This window comes from Thermobia domestica, chromosome 4 (assembly GCF_964235325.1).
Source record: "Thermobia domestica chromosome 4, izTheDome1.hap1.1, whole genome shotgun sequence".
Taxonomy (NCBI): domain Eukaryota; kingdom Metazoa; phylum Arthropoda; class Insecta; order Zygentoma; family Lepismatidae; genus Thermobia; species Thermobia domestica.
In genome coordinates this window covers 202,687,718-202,705,445 of record NC_137457.1, presented here as the reverse complement: position 1 = coordinate 202,705,445, position 17,728 = coordinate 202,687,718, and positions in this window count along the sequence as shown.

The window sequence follows — 17,728 nt, the reverse complement described above, 5'->3', positions numbered from 1 at the left end:
CGAAAACAGGTAACAACTTGCAGTTCTTCTTGCCGATTGATGCTGCTTTATACCTGCTATTATATCTCGGATAATAATGTGGAATAAACGAAGGTCGGGACCATGGCGTATTCTGGTTTCATGCACCTAAACCTGTAAAATATTTGTACCGAAAACATCTTTCACTCACTAGCTAAATTTGTGGGTATGATCGCACATCTTGCCTTATAAAGTATAGTCTTATAAAGAATATAGAATATAGCATGCTAAAAACCTAAAGACCAAACTCAATAATTTTCTATAGTTTTCTTTTTTAATAACGGGAAACTTGTTTAATTCATCACGATTAATCACGTTTGATACTAAGATGTCTGTTTCTGTGTATATATATTTTTCATACCTTATGGAGACAAATTTGTTTTTTTTTTCAAGAAAAGAGGATGATAAAAGAAGCTATACAACAGCATAAACTGAAGACAATTGCTTTAGTAATAATACACTAATTCTAAATAAATACGTCATCAGAAATAACCAAAAGTTATTTCATTATATATTGTTTCGGTTCTTATTAACATAAAAATTATACACTTTCTAAATGTTTTGTAAAGAAAAAAATTGAATGGGATCGGATGGGATTCGATCTGGTGTCAAAACAATATAAAAATTACCAGTCCGCCACTCTACCCACTTGACCACACAGACTATCTTTTGTTGCCCGTCTTTTTCTTAACAAATAAATGCTCATGGCTATAGAGCATGTCACTTCCAGACTTAAGACAACAGTTTTTCTCTTTGTTTTTATATTTCCGTACAACATCTTGGTTACAGAAGCTAATTTATATTTGGCAGACAATTTACACCCTAGATCTAAGCCAATAAATGCAATATTTTACTCCACTTTCCAGTTCCTTGATTCAACTGTCAACCTACCAATTCTTTATTCCCTCTGCAATCGTGCTGTGCTACTGCAAAAAATCCCTCGAAAACATTATTGCCAGTATACACAAAACCGAACATAATTTTGTTTTTTGGTTATATTTTTATTATTTTATTATATTTTTGGAAATATCTCCTTAGATGGATTGCTTTCTATTCTCTCCACATACTAATAACTTAATTTTACCCATAAACATAAGGAAAATGGAATAATTGCGAAAAATCGTGAGTTACACTATACGCGCAATATTTTTTGCGCATGGGAGTACATCAAAATTTAATAAGTCGTACAAATTTGAAATCTGAACTAAATAAAATTTTCACAACAAATTATAGATCATGGATTGATTTACACAGAAAAGAATAGTTAATATAGTTAATGGTATTGATCAACAAGATGCTGTTACATTAAACCAACTCGAGTTAGTAAAAAGTGATATTAATAACCAATTAGAAAGTAATAGAAACAAAGATGTATTAAAATCATTACAAGACATACATATAAAGAAAGATGATATTGAGGTTTTAAAAGGTGAACATATGGAAGACTTTAAAAATACCAATAATAATGTTGGTATTCTATTTAAATCAAAAGTTCCTGTTTCAGAATTTAATCAATATAAGTCAGAAATATCATCCCTATTAAATACACTTACAACAAAAGAAGATTTACAAATGATGAAGAAAGATAGTTTTAATTTAATTATGCAAAAAGAAACTATAAATTTATTATGTCGATTGAGAACTAGAAATATTCCAGATCCAATTTTCAGAATATTTAATCTTTCTAGTGGTTATAAGTTTCTCTACAATGGAAAAATAATGCATATGGAATTAAGTTTGGATAGATACTTTTTAAATTTACTTTTTAACGATACTTTAGTGGTAAATTTTCCTTTAGACATTAAAAAGGGTGATATAATTATCTTTCAAGCACATAAAAGTTCAGCTATGGAAGAAGGACAATTATTAAAGTTATTATGTATATAGAAAGAGAACCTTAATGATTTTTTTAAATAAATAATGATGTATTGTGTTAAGTATAAGAAATCAACAGGTGCGATGAAAGGTACCATTAGAGTAGAACAAACAAAGAATGGGAGATATGTTAAGAAAGGTATGTGTTGTATGTGGTACTAATAAAGCCCAATTCGTTAAAAAGCCCGATTGACTAGAAGGTAAAAATATTAGAGAAGACATTATAGAAGAAATTCATAAACCAGCAAGGAAAAACTATCCTAGACTAAGTGTTGTGATTAAAGGTATTGATGATCTTTGGCAAGTTGATCTTGTTGAAATGGATGGTGGAGTATTAAAAGGTGTTTCCAAATTAAATAAAGGTTATAAGTATCTGCTAACAATAATAGACGTGTTCTCGAAATATGCATTTGCTGTTCCTGTTAAAGATAAGGGTGGGAAGAATGTTACTGAAGCATTTGAATCAGTGTTAAAAGTAAGAAAACCCAACAATTTACAAACAGATCAAGGGAAAGAGTTTTATAATAAAGAATTTGAAGATTTGATGAGAAAAAACAACATCAATCATTACTTAACATATAGTGATAAAAGAGCTTCTGTTGTTGAAATATTTAACAAAACAATTAAACAAAATATGTGGAAGAAATTTACTGTTCAAGGTAATTATAACTGGTTAAAAATATTGCAAGGTTTGGTTGATGAATATAATAACGAAGTACATAGAACAATTGGTGTGAAACCTGTAGAAGTGAATAAGAAAAAGCACGTGATATTGAAAAAATTATATAAGAAAGAATATAAGTCTGTTAAGTTAAAGTATAAGATTGGTGATTATGTTCGTATAAGTAAAATTAAAGGTTTGTTTGAGAAAGGTTATACGCCAAATTGGTCAGCAGAAGTGTTTGTTATTAATGAGTTTATACCATCTAATCCACCAACCTATAAAATTAAAGATTTAAACAATGAGGAAATTAGAGGAAGATTTTATGAACCAGAATTATTAAAAACTAAATATGAGGATGAGTATTTGGTGGAAAAAATATTGAGAAAGAAAGGTAATAAAGTGTTTGTTAAATGGTTAGGGTTTGATGATTCACATAATAGTTGGATAGATAAGAGTAATGTAATATAAATGTTATATTTTATGGTTTAATGATTCACATAATAATTAAATAAATAAAAGTAATATAATATTGTAAATGTTATATTTTATGGTTTAATAATTCACATAATAATTAAATAAATAAAAGTAATATAATATTATAAATTTTATATTTTATGGTTATTCCATAAAAAATAATTAGGATAAGAAGGTGAGTGATGAATATGAATGTAATAGTGATGATTATGATGAGTGAGATTATGAAAATGATTTAGTTTTTATCATATTAATAGTGACTTTGATGGGGTGATCCCATAACAGTCGTATACTAAGACAACACACTAATATATGTAGACAATGACAGGGGTGTACAAATATTAGCAGTTGTCTTAGGAAAATGGGTATGCTAATGTTGATACATATAACATGAAAAAATATTATGAAAGTGATCTAAAAAATTTCGTGAATATAAAAAAACGATACAGTATTTTTCTATATAAATAGGATGAGTATATATAATGTTAGTTTTACTGGTGAGAAGATGAGGGAGATGTCGATTACAAAACTAAAACTAATATATAAAGTCAAAAAAATCCGTAACTATAGTTCTTTAAATAAGAGTAAATTAATCAGAAAAATCAAACAATATCAAAGTGAACCAGATGAATTGAAAGTTATATACACAATGAAAGTTGATGAACTAAAAAAACATTGTAAAAGGAAGAGGATAAAAGGTTATTCCAGATTAAGAAGGGCTGAACTTATTGATCTTATTAAACAACATGATGAACAAAACAGATCACAAATTAGAAACATATTTCCATTTAAACAAGATGTTTTTGAAGAATCGAAACCACAACAAATACCAATTAAAGTAGAAACAAAGGAAACAGCAATACAGAAACGATTACAAACTATCACAATTGAAAACATAGGAGGATATAAAGATCCGGTGAAGTTTTTAAATATAAGTGGGAAAGTTATTATTAACAAAATCAAGGAAGAATTAAAGAATCACCCACTTAAAGTCAACCTTGTATTCATTTGTGATTATATTAAAGATAAAGAAGTACAAGAACGCAATTTTAAAACTATGAATGAAAGAATATTACAATCAAGTGACCTAGATGAATATATAACCCATGCTAAACAAAAACTATGTAGAGAGATGGAGGAATTTCAAGGTAGAGGATCAGGATGGTCATTACATCAAATTAAACATTTAGAAATCAGACTAAATAAATATGTACTATTGAGAGCTTCTTCCTATATTGAACTTCCCAAACCAATTAAAGATAAGAAAGCAGTGATTAATGTTCAAAATAAAGATAGTAAATGTTTCTTGTATTCTATTGTAAGTTATTTAAAACCTATAGACCACCAATCACATCCTCAACGACCTTCGCATTATAAAGAAATTGTGGATGAATTACAAAAGAAATATTGTAATAGTATTGAATTTCCCGTACAGCTAAAAGATATAGTAAAGTTTGAAAAGAGAAGTAACATATCCGTTAACGTGTATAGCTATGATGATGAATATAATATCTATCCACTTCAAATCACAAAAGATAAGCAGGACAAACACGTCAATTTATTATATGTGAAAGATGAAAATAACGATCATTTTTGCTGGATAAAGGATCTATCGAGATTAATAAGAAGTCAAGTAACAAAGCATAAGGAGAATTGTACTTCTGTGATAGGTGTTTAACAAGACATTTTAGAAATGAGATACAATTACAAGAACATGAGCTATATTGTAAGGAGCATGAATCTGTTAGAATAGAACTTCCAAAATCATATGACAATCAAATACAGTTCCAAAATTATAATAGATCATTGAGAGTACCATTTGCGATATATGCCGATTTTGAATGTTTGTTATGTAAAATGGAAGTAGAGCATAATTGTTCTAAAACTGTGAAGTATCAAAAACATTTACCAATGAGTTTCTGTTATTATATTAAATATTCAAATGGTGTGTATAAAAGTCCTGTTAGCTATATTGGTTTAGATGCTGCAAAGGTGTCTGTGGAGAAGCTAAAACAAGAAGCAATAAAATAAAGAAAATATATAACAAAAAAGTTGAAATGAATGACCTAACTAAAGATGAGAACGAGATATATATATATAGTAATTCCAATAGTTGTCATATATGTGAGAGAAACTTGAATGATTTACCACCAGCAGTTGAAAAACAAATAAATATGTTAAAGAAGAAAATACAATTCGCTAAAGATAATGATAGCATGATTGAAAAGTTAGAAGAATGGAAACATGAATTAGGAAAATGTTTGAAAGATATAAATAAAAATAAAGCAAAAGTAAGAGATCATGATCATTTAACTGGAAAGTTCAGAGGTGCAGGTCACAGTTATTGTAACTTAAGCTATCGAAATCCTAATTTTATTCCATTATTTATTCACAACTTAAGTGGTTATGATACTCACCTGTTTGTTAAAGAACTTGCTTATGATAAGAATGAAATAAAACTAATTGCAAGCAATGAAGAAAAATATATAACATACTCGAAATATGTGAAAGTTGATAAAAAGAATGGGATTAATTTACGATTTCTAGATTCATTTAGGTTTATTTCAAGGAGTTTAGCAGAACTAGCAAATAACCTTACAAAAGAACAATATAGAGAAACGTCAAAGTATTTCCCTAATGATTTATTAGATTTAGTAATTAAAAAAGGTGTGTGTACCCATATGATTATATTGACTCAATTGAAAGATTAGAAGAAACAAAACTACCTCAAAAGAAATGTTCTTTAATAAACTTACTAAAACCCACATCAGTGATTAAGATTATGAGCATACGGAAAATGTTTGGAAGTCATTCAATATTAAAAATTTAGTAGAATATACAGAACTTTATAACAAGACAGATGTATTAATATTAGCTGATGTATTTGAAAGTTTTGAGATATGTGTTTAAAAGCATATGGTTTAGATCCTGCTTGGTATTTCACTGCTCCTGGTTTATCGTGGGATTCAATGTTAAAGATGACTAAGATCAAACTAGAAATGTTAACTGACTATGACAAAATATTAATGATAGAAAAAGGTATAAGAGGTGGAATTTCACAATGTAGTAAGAGATATGTAAAAGCAAATAAGTATATGAAAAAATTATAACAAAGACGAACCTTCAAAGTATTTAGCTTATCTAGATGCAAATAATTTATATGGATGGGCTATGATTCAGTACATGCCTTACAAAGACTTTAAATGGGTTCAACCTTACATAAACATAATGAATATTCCAGATGATTCAGAAACTGGCTACATATTAGAAGTTGATTTAGAATATCCAAAATACTTACATGATAAACATTCAGATCTACCATTAGCTCCAGAAAATATGTGTCCACCAGGATCGAAACATTCAAAATTATTAACTACGCTTTACAATAAAGAAAGATATGTTATTCACTACAGAAATTTAAAGCTATATATGTCACTTGGGATGATGCTAATGAAAATTCATAGAGTATTGGAGTTCAAGCAATCAAACTGGTTAAAGGAATATATCGATCTAAACACAAATATGAGAACAAGAGCTAAGAATGATTTCGAGAAAGATTTTTACAAGTTAATGAACAATAGCGTATTTGGTAAAACAATGGAAAACATTAGAAAGAGACCATCTATTACCTTAGAATGTGATCCAATGAGGGTGGAAAAGTTAATAGCGAAACCGAACTTTGATTACAGAACAATATTTACTGAAGATTTGTGTGCGATAGATACGAAAAAAGAAAAATTGACCTTCAACAAACCTATATATGTTGGTATGAGTGTGCTAGATTTGTCAAAACTATTAATGTATGACTTCCATTACAACATTATGAAACCTAAATATGATATTGATATAGGCTTATGTTATATGGATACTGATAGTTTTATATATGAAATTGATACAGATGACTTCTACAGACTTAAAGGAAATGGTTGATCTATTTGATACAAGTGAATATGGAAAGGATAATCAATATGGAATACCACTAGTAAACAAAAACGTATTAGGAAAGATGAAGGATGAAAACAATGGTAAAATAATGACAGAGTTTATTGGGTTAAGATCAAAGATGTATGCCTTTAAAGTTGAAAATCAAGAGAAGAAAAAGCAAAAGGAATAAAGAAATGTGTAGTAGCAAAAGAGTTACAATTTAATGATTATAAGCGAACCCTATTCAATGATACGAAAACATACAAAAATATAAATCTAATTCGAAGTTGTAAGCATGATGTGTATACCATAGCTGTAAATAAGTTAGCATTAGATCCAAGTGATGACAAAAGATATATACTAAAGGGTGGTGTAAGTACATTAGCTTGGGGGCATTATAAGATATAGTTAAAATGTAATTATGTGTAGTGTAGTTGATAGGTGTTAGTGAGTAATTATGTATGGTTTAGTTTTAAGTAAAATTTAGTTAACTTTTATGTGTAGTTTAGTTGATAGGTGTTAGAGAGTAATTATGTATAGTTTAGTTTTAAGTAAAATTTAATTAACTTTTATGTGTAGTGTAGTTGATAGGTGTTAGTGAATAATTATGTGTGGTTTAGTATTAAGTAAAATTTAATTAACTTTTATGTTAGTGTAGTTGATAGGTGTTAGTGAGTAATTATGTGTGGTTTAGTTTTAAGTAAAGTTTAATTAACTTTTATGTGTAGTGTAGTTGATAAATGTCAGTGAGTAATTATGTATAGTTTACTTTTAAGTAAAATTTAATTAACTGTTATGTTTAGTGTAGTTGATAGGTGTTAGTGAGTAATTATGTGTGGTTTAGTTTTAAGTAAAATTTAATTAACTTTATGATATTTTTAAGTCATAAAAGTGTTTTTGTAATTTTATCCTTAGACATATGTAACCAGTAACATGAAAATAATTGTTTTAGAGTCAGTATTTATACCCCTTTTACATTTCTTTAATACATTCTTAAATAGTGGAGATATTTGATTTTTTAACTAGATTTAGTGATTTTTGTAACCAGATTTAGTAATTTTTTTCATTTTTGTAACTAGATTTAGTGATTTTTTGTAACTAAATTTAGTGATTTTTTCATTTTTGTAACTAGATTTAGCGATTTTTTGTAACCAGATTTAGTGATTTTTTGAAGTCAAAACCGGTTATAACCAGATTTAGTAATTTTTTTGTAACCAGATTTAGTGATTTTTCATTTTTGTAACTAGATTTAGCGATTTTTTGTAACCAGATTTAGTGATTTTTGAAAGGGTTATAACCAGATTTAGTGATTTTTTTGTAACCAGATTTAGTGTTTTTTTCATTTTTGTAACTAGATTTAGCGATTTTTTGTAACCAGATTTAGTGATTTTTGAAGTCAAAACCGGTTATAACCAAATATAGTGATTTTTTGTAACCAGATTTAGTGATTTTTTCATTTTTGTAACTAGATTTACTGACTTTTTATAACCAGATTTAGTGATTTTTGGAAGTCAAAACCGGTTATAACCAGATTTAGTGATTTTTTGTAACTAGATTTAGTGATAGAATGTGATAGAGGTTATTAAGAATGAGATAAAAGTTATTTGATATGTGATAGAAGTTATTTGGGAGAGAGGAAGTGCGCTAGAAATTATTAGGGGGGTAGATTAGAATTATTAGAATTGGTTAAAAGTTATTGGGGGTGTGCTAGAAGTTATTGGGGATGATGAGGTGGCGCAGAATCCCCATCCCACCCTTACTTATGTTATTTAGTTTATTAATTGGCACTAAATTGTCTCCAGATCATCGAATAAATTAACTTCGGCATGCACTTTGGTCGAAATATCATTACAGGAACATTACCGGATCGTTCCAAACATCAGGGCTGAACTTAGCAATATTTAGCTTATGATGTTGCATGATAAGATAATGTAGGGGTGAAGTGAGTAATACAGCTAATCAATATAGCTTCAAATCCTTTTCAAGTTATTTTATTTTCAAAGCAATCGTGAAGAATCAAAGAGTGACTTCTCATACTAAATGAGCAATCTTTAAGAAAGTGGACGCAAACACTTCTATCATAATAGAGATGATTTACGCATGTTAATTGGGAAAGGGAAAGGAAATTACTAGGGGCAATCGAAAGACTTCGTTCATCTGCATTATGCACTTTTTAATTTATCGTTCTAAGGAAAAAATTCTACACTATTTGTTAATGTTAAACTAACTTTTGCTAGCGCAATCGGTGGAATATGATGGTCTCTGTAATAGGCACATTTCTGAAGATGTTTGCCTATTGTAGAGACTCACATGCGTGAAATTCGGAAAAATTTCGTTTTATCGATCACCGCCCTCTGATTCATACCCCTGATTAGATATACTTGCTTCCTCATTTTCATTGTATCACTTCTCTAATAAATGTCAGTGGAATTTTTACCAAGTTGTCACTTAACATCTCAAACTGGTAATACGCAGTGATGTAATGCCAATTTTTTAGGTGGATATACGCTCCATTCCTTGTTAAACACATAACCACACACACACACACACACAAACATATATATATATATATATATATATATATATATATATATATATATATATATATATATATATATATAGGGTGTTTCATAATTACTATTACAGCGCTGCTTGGGGTTGAAGGTAGACACGAAAACATGCAAAAAGTTTATTAGTATTGTTACGCCCAATTTCAAAGCGAATTTCCGAGTTATGATCGCGGGAAACTGCTGAAAATTGAACTTTCAGATTTAATAGTTATAGGACTATTCATGATTTGCAGGCACTGATAGGCACTGGGAGTGAGTCTGCTGTTTGGTGTCATCTTCCTTTTGTCGTTCATTACATTTTTGTGTAATTGAAGCAGTCTTCTTTGTGCAGTGCTTTGCCCTGTGTGGGTGATTGAGGGAACAGAGTGGAATTTTTTTTCATTTTGTGCTGTTTTTGTGTTTTGTTTCATAGTGCAAAATGAATGTCAGTTATTATTCGTTAAATTGCATGTCAGTTAAAAAATATCGAATTCTTCAACAATAACAATATTTTTCAAGTCTTAGTTTAAATAATCCAACAATGAAGAAACAATGAAGAATAATTCAAATGTCTCCAACAAACAAATGGAGAAAAATATTTCAACGAAAATCCTTCTACAATCTCAGAAAGGCCTGGATCCCAATGATTACGAATATTTTGATTGCTCTCACTGTAACAAAACATTTCCTACAAGAAAGGGTTTAAATATACACAAATCGAGGAAGCATTATACAGAGGATCTAAATAATTCGAACGATTTCTCTGAAGAATTAACACTATTAAAATCTAATACATGGATAATAAAGAGAATACCTAGAGGAGCCAGAAGCGCTGTAGCAAACAAACTTGCCTCAACCATCGTTGATTGTGTAGACCAAAACGATCTCAGCACTTGGAAGAAACTCTTCATTTTCGCTTTCTACCACCTTAAAATTCCAAAAAAGCGTGCTGCAATTTCAATCACTAACATTATCAAAAATAACCTTAATGATTCACATGCGCCCGAAACACCTCCTGTTACAGCCAAAAGGCCGAAACCAAAGTTTGATTTGGCTAAAAGGATAATGTCTAAAATATCAGACTTTGATACAAGAGGCGCTTTAAGATTATTAACTTCTGATGATACGTTGGCACCTTCCAATGAAGAAACATTTCACTGCCTGGTGAACAAGCACCCGGCTCCATCTAGAGCCCTTGAAATGAAAACCCCCCATCTAATCAAGATTCATCTGTATACGTAAATGAAGAAATGGTTCAGAAAGCCATAAATAATTTTGCGTCCGGCTCAGCGTCTGGGATAGATGGGATTTCCCCTCAACATCTTAAAGACTTAATCTCGAGATCTGCAGGTGAAGCAGGATCTTTTCTTTTGAGTCAGATCACAAAATTGATGAATCTCATCCTTAATGGAAGAGTAAATCAAGAAGTGTGTCCATACTTGTTTGGAGCTAACCTCTGCGCCCTAAAGAAGAAGGACGGGGGAATCAGACCTATTGCCATCGGCAGTGTTTTCAGACGTTTGGCATCAAAGTTAGTAGTGTCCTCAGTCTACAATCAATGTTCTCAGTATCTACAGCCTCATCAACTGGGATTTGCAACACCAAAGGGCAGTGAAGCTATCATTCACGCCACTCGAACATTTATACATGCAAATAAAAATTCGAACAAGGTCATTCTAAAAATCGATTACAAAAATGCCTTTAACTCAGTTGAACGAGACATCATTTTAAAGGAAGTTAAACAAATCATTCCTCAATATTATTCATATTTTTGGCAAAGCTATGCAAATCCATCCACGCTATTTTACAAAGAAAGGAAAATATCCTCATGTGTAGGAGTTCAGCAAGGCGATCCAGCTGGACCGATGCTATTTAGTCTAGCAATACATCCAATTGCCCTTTCTCTTTCTTCAGAGCTAAATGTCTTCTACCTTGATGACGGAACTCTTGGAGGATCACCACAAACCGTGTTGGAAGATATAAAGAAGTTGATTACAAATTCAGAGAAAATAGGTCTACAAATAAACCCACAAAAATGTGAACTTTTCTTCAATTCTGAAAAAAGCGACCCTAAAATTGTATCTGAATTTTCAAACATATTACCCGGAATACGAATAGTGAAAAATAATGAGATCTCATTGCTGGGTTCACCACTACACGAAGAAGGAATCGAATACCATTTCGAGAAACACCTGAATGACCTCAAAAGAATATCATTCCGATTAGAAAGTTTACCAGCCCACATTGCTTTCTTTTTGCTCAAAAATTGCTTCGGCATTCCTAAACAAACCTACTTTCTCCGAACAGTTCCAACATGGGTCAATCCCTCCAGACTTTTACAAATGGATCACATACTGAAGAAAGCGTTACAATCAACAATAAACTTCAATATCAACGAAACGCAATGGACTCAAGCAAGCCTTTCCATCAGAGTTGGTGGTTTAGGCATAAGAAAGGCTTCAGACCTATGCCTTCCTGCCTTCATTTCCTCTTGCCACGGAGCGTTGCCACTCGTTTCCAAAATTTTAAATTATCCAGTTGACGAAGTGGGAATAAGCCATTTGGCAGAGGCTTTGGAAATTTGGAAAGGCATTTACGATGGAAAAACCCCGGTTTTAAAAGAGTCACAGAAACAATGGGATCAAATTATTCTAAACGAGGTAATCGAACACGAAATAGTCGCTGAAAACGACATTGAAAGTGCACGCATCAAAGCTTTAAGAGAGAAGGAATCAGGAGCATGGCTACAGTCAACACCATCTATAAACATAGGGACATTCTTGAATGACAACTTTTTCAAAATCTGCATAGGATTGCGCTTAGGCCTGAATATTTGTCATGAATTTATTTGCACCTGCAACAACAAGATGGACAAGAAAGGTCTTCATGCTTTGAGCTGCAACAAAAGTGGAGGAAGATTTGCACGTCATAGCGAATTAAACAACATACTCAAAAGAACTCTTGCAAGCATCGACTTTCCGAGTATATTAGAACCTCCAGGAATGTTCAGGAACGATGGTAAACGGCCAGACGGAATAACATTAATTCCGTGGAAAAAGGGTCTAAGATTAGTCTGGGATGTCACATGTGTGGATACGTTTGCTCCATCTTATCTACAATCCACAAGTATAAAAGCAGGGAGCGCAGCGGAAGCGGCTTGTTCACGCAAACATTCAAAATACTCTAAACTTAAAGAAGACCATCATTTTATAGCCTTTGCTACCGAAACAACAGGTGTCTTCAGCAAAGAAGCAATGGATTTTTTGAAAGAACTAGGAGCAAGTCTGACAGCAAAAACAGGAGACCCTAGAAGCTATCAATTTTTACTGCAACGCGTAAGCATAGCCATACAAAAAGGCAATGCTGTCAGTATTTTGAGTTCCTTCCCTTCTTCCCATAAGCTTGAAGAAATCTTTTACCTTAGATAGAACACTTTAAACTGGCATAAGGAGAACTTGAAGACAACCTGAAGAAAGTAGAATCTTTTCATTTTTATTTATAGGCTATAGATTTCATTAACAAATATTTAATAAGATGGAAGCAGAAGATTAGAATATAAATAAGTTTTGAACTTATGTTTAATAATAATTTTTATTTTTGGAAGTGAAATTTCATTGTCATAATTATTGTCAGTCTATTTTCAACTATTTGTTTAATTCCTATAATTCTTTTGTGACTTTATTTTGTTAATTAATATTCAAACAATGCTGTTTAAATATTAGATAATATCTTGTGTAAGAAATTACTGGCCATAGTATTAATTTTGTCATCAATGACATGGGTGGTAAATAAGGAAGCAATTTTCAGTAGTATTGTTATTCCATCGCAATGTAATACACTGATACCACGTGCTGTATTTTTGCCAAAAGCTGTTAAAATAATGTTAAATGTTAGAATTAATAAATGTTAGAAGCAGTATGGTGAATTTCAGAGGAAACCATACTTGTATTTTCAGAAAATGCTGCATTCAAGATATTCGGGAAATTACGCAAGATTACATTAAACATTGCCCCATTCAATCCACAAGTATGACACCTTAACTTAATGTGTGAAATTCTATATCTACTCGAGCCGTTCACACTGATGTAAATTCCAACAATAATAATAAATCGGTCTAGAAAATATGAAAATGTCTTTGCAGATCAGCTAGCCTAAGAGATGTTTTTCTTCATTCGCACCAGGCAAGTGCCGGAATGGTACTTAACTTGTAGACCGCAAGTAGTTTCCTTCGCAATGCCTTTAACGAAGGGCCTTATTTCTCTGACATCTTCGTCATCAAGCCGGAGATGCCATAGTTACCTTTATAATTTTAGTAAATCTCGGGCTATCAGCCAGGTGACAGTATTGACATCCGACGTTTTGAGTGCAATCATTGATTCATCTTCAGAGATTGTGATGAAGAGACCGGAGATGTGGGCATGTATATATGGTGACTATTTAGAGGCGGAATCATGAATGGGGGCTTATGATTTGCTAAGGAAAATGCTGACTTTTGGCTGGCTGATTGTTGCTGGCTCCTGATTTGCTATTATTGTGGCTACGAGAAGTGTCTTTGTTGAATGTCTGTTTTTTGTTCCTGAAAAGAGCCGGCCTCATAGGGCTGAGTTGAAACTCATTGTCTCTATTGAGAGACTGTTCTTTTCGGGTGAGATAACTATGGCTTTCTTCATTATTCTGTCCCAAAAATTGCTGCACTTGGCTACTATGGTGGTATTTGTAAAATCAACTCCGTGTCCAAGCTGACACAGTCCTTACTTTTCTGGTTGCTGAAGTCTTATGTAGCAGTTGTGTTTTTTGCATCGTTCTTCTATTTGTACGTAAAGTTTGTTCTATGTATGATCTGCCACATTTACATGGTATACGATATACTTCAGGAGTGCGCAGCTGCGGGTCGCCTTTTACTGGTTTGAGTAATGATCTGATGTTGGTTGGAGGTTTATGAGTAGCTCTTATACCATATCTGGCAAGACAAGTGTTCTGCTGAATTTGTCAGAGGTGCGGCCGATGAAAGACAATATGGTAGTAGAGAGATAGTCTCACTCTTAACTTCTGTGATAATTTTGTGTTGGAAAGCAACAACTCTTTTTACGGCCATGTTGATATCTGTAAGGCAGTAACCATTCCCTTGTAGCGTCGAACGAAAATGGTTGAATCCCCTTGTAAACTTTCCTGGTCACTTACGGAGACTACTCTGTATATCGAAGTGTTTAGTATTGTAAGACGTTGTGACTTGTGATGGAAGCTGCTTGCGTTGAGATGAAGATCTATATGTGTCGGCTTCTTATATACTTCATATGAAATACATAAATAAATATACTTACGTCTTTCTCTGAAGTAATAGCTGGCAAATTAACATGTTCTTTGGATTTTTCTTCGCTACTTCTCGATATCTTCGCTTTTACATTTTCGTCAACGAAATTTACAAAAATATTGTCTCTCTTCTTTTTCAACAAATTTTCTAACGCCTTCTTGGACATCTTGCAAATTGCGAAGCAACTATTAATTCGTCAACCCACAAAGAAAGTTTAAACACTATTAAGCAAATAGGCCGGTTGTACTGAAATGATCAAAGATAGCTGTGACACGCTCATACGTTATAAATCGTTCCTGACTTTTGTTTTCTACCTCCTCCTGTTAACAAATTTTCTTCAAATATTTCTATCTGAATGAAACGGAAACAACAAAGAAAATGTTTCTTTCTGTTTGCTCAATAGTACTAGCTTCTGAGTATATATCGAAATCAATTGCCGCTTTCTTTGATGTCAATTGCGGCTACAAATGAGAAATGCTAATCCAAGGTTCTCTGTTGTAGTAAATAGTATTGGGAACGACCTTGAATGCTTCAAACTAGACCGACGATAGGTCTCTTATTTTGCTATTTTTGTGGAGGTCAACGATTCCTTGGCGAAAATTTATTCATTTAATTTCCTCTTAACCCTTGAACTAAAATAAAAAGCACATTTTTTCAGAACCTTCCGCGATTAGCAAGAAGCAGGTCTCATTCCATATTGCCTCGCTCAAATTGTATCCAATCGTATCAATTTGGATCAAAGAGGGTGTGAAAACTGTGATCATTCCTGTGCCAAAACACAATAACTTCAATGTCACCACATGAATATAGACCCTACTCCTCGCCCTTCTCATACTCAATTCTATTTCCCACTGATCTTTAGAAACAAGAGTTTCTAAGAGTTTCCAAAATAAACATTTGGAAACAGCATGACTTTATATAATAATATCAGAGGTCAGCCTTCAGAAGATCGGGACAGCGCATCTGACATCTTGAGGGAAAACTACTGCAGGTTCAGAGTGTTGTAGCCATTATTGAAAGGATTCTCGCAAAAAACGATTCCCACACCCTGAAAATACAAACATTTTAAAAGAATTTAGGCATCTTTCGCGACAACAGCCTAACGACAAGCTGTTTAGTGATATTTTTATTTTGAAATACAGTACATGAAAAGCAGTTGTTTGTTCCAATGAAATGAGTATATTATGGATCGAATGTAGCGTACACTCGCGTACTTCCTAAATTTTAGGTGGCTATACAATAGTTCCCAAAAATTAGAGATAGGTATACGCCGTATCCCCGCGTATACCCTCCATTACATCCCTGGACGCTCTCTTTTACCACATCTCACGTGCTGTATGCATTATTAAAAAAATCATTTCACTTGTAGTGGATTCGAACTTATGTCCTTTGTATTTTCAATCTAGCGTCTTAGCCACTCCATTCCTGCGCTCTAACCATATAGAATATGAGAATTAAATCAATACAAAGAAAGCGGAGAAAAAGAAAGTAGAAATTGTCGAAGTGGGAACGTAAAATACAAATGCGAACATATATTCCAACAACTAAACGTTTACCAAGCAACGATGTTCGTGTAGTGGTTAAGGCACTAGATTACAAATCCAAAGGACGGCGGTTCGAATTGCTCCAAGGAGTACATATTTTTTTTAGTTTTTTAAAAATAATGCATAGTGCCATGAGAGGTGGTGAAAGAGAGCGTATTATCCGTTTAATACGTTAAGTGAAAAAGAGTTTTAAATTTCGGTGAAATTTATTAAAGAAGTGAAACAAAGAAAACGAGCAAGCAGGTGTATTTAATCAGGGGTATGTATCAGAGGGTGGTAATCTCAAACACTGCAAATTTTCCCGAATTTCGAACATGTGAGTCTCTACGATAGGCAAATTTCTTCAGAAATGTGCCTATTGCAGAGACCATCTTGCCAGAAATGCCGTAAAATTTCTATGCAATTTTTCCCTTTTGTCTATCATCACCTCTGAAATGGAAAGAGAGAGAGGGAGAGAGAAAAAATGAAATATTTGAGTTTTACGTTCCACGGTTATGCCGATTAGGATAAAGGAGACGGTGATGATGAGTACTGAATGAAATGGTGGAATGAAGAAAGTGGGAGGAAACAGAAGAACCCCGAGAAAAACCACGCACACGGTGTTTGTCCACCACAAAGTAGGGAGAGAGAGAAAGAGAGAGATGTTCCCGGAACTGAAAGTGAGGTGCTTCCATTCAAATCAACGAGTTGACAAATAGACGCTTACATAATGAGAATGAGTAATACAAACGACTATAAAACATCAATGTGAAAATTGCAAGCATTATCACCTAAGGTTCCGGAACCGTGACGGTCAATGAAACATGATCCGATGTCGGACGTCGAGAAATAATTTGATAATGAAATGAAAAGAGAACTTTAGAAAAGAAATTATTATGATGCACTAGACACAACATGATTGCCTGCTTCTTCTCCTCGTGTTAAATTGTCTCATTTTACGATGCGAGACAAAGCCTGTGTCTCGTCTCGTGGCTATCTCAGTGTCATCTCGTGTTTCCGAAATGAGACAAATTGTTATCTAGTCTGTTTTCGTCTAATTTTCTTTCGTAAACCTCATAATACTAGAAGTAAAACTGAACCCATGAGACTTCGGAATGTAACGAAGTTTACAACTTAGAATTGATAATCGGACAAGAGAGGGCTATGGAATGCTTGCGAGACATTTAAAACGAGATGAGTCCAGACAAGGACATGTCGCGTCTCGTCTCGGAAAACAAGACGAGACAGACGCTTTGTCTCGTCTCGTCTCGGATTTAACAAAGCCTTTATTGTCTCGCCCATGTTGAATTGGAAACGTCTTACCAGAATCGAAGTGGGTCTTCTGTCAAGTGAGACATGTGGGTCAAGATGTAAATCGGTTAATGGGTCG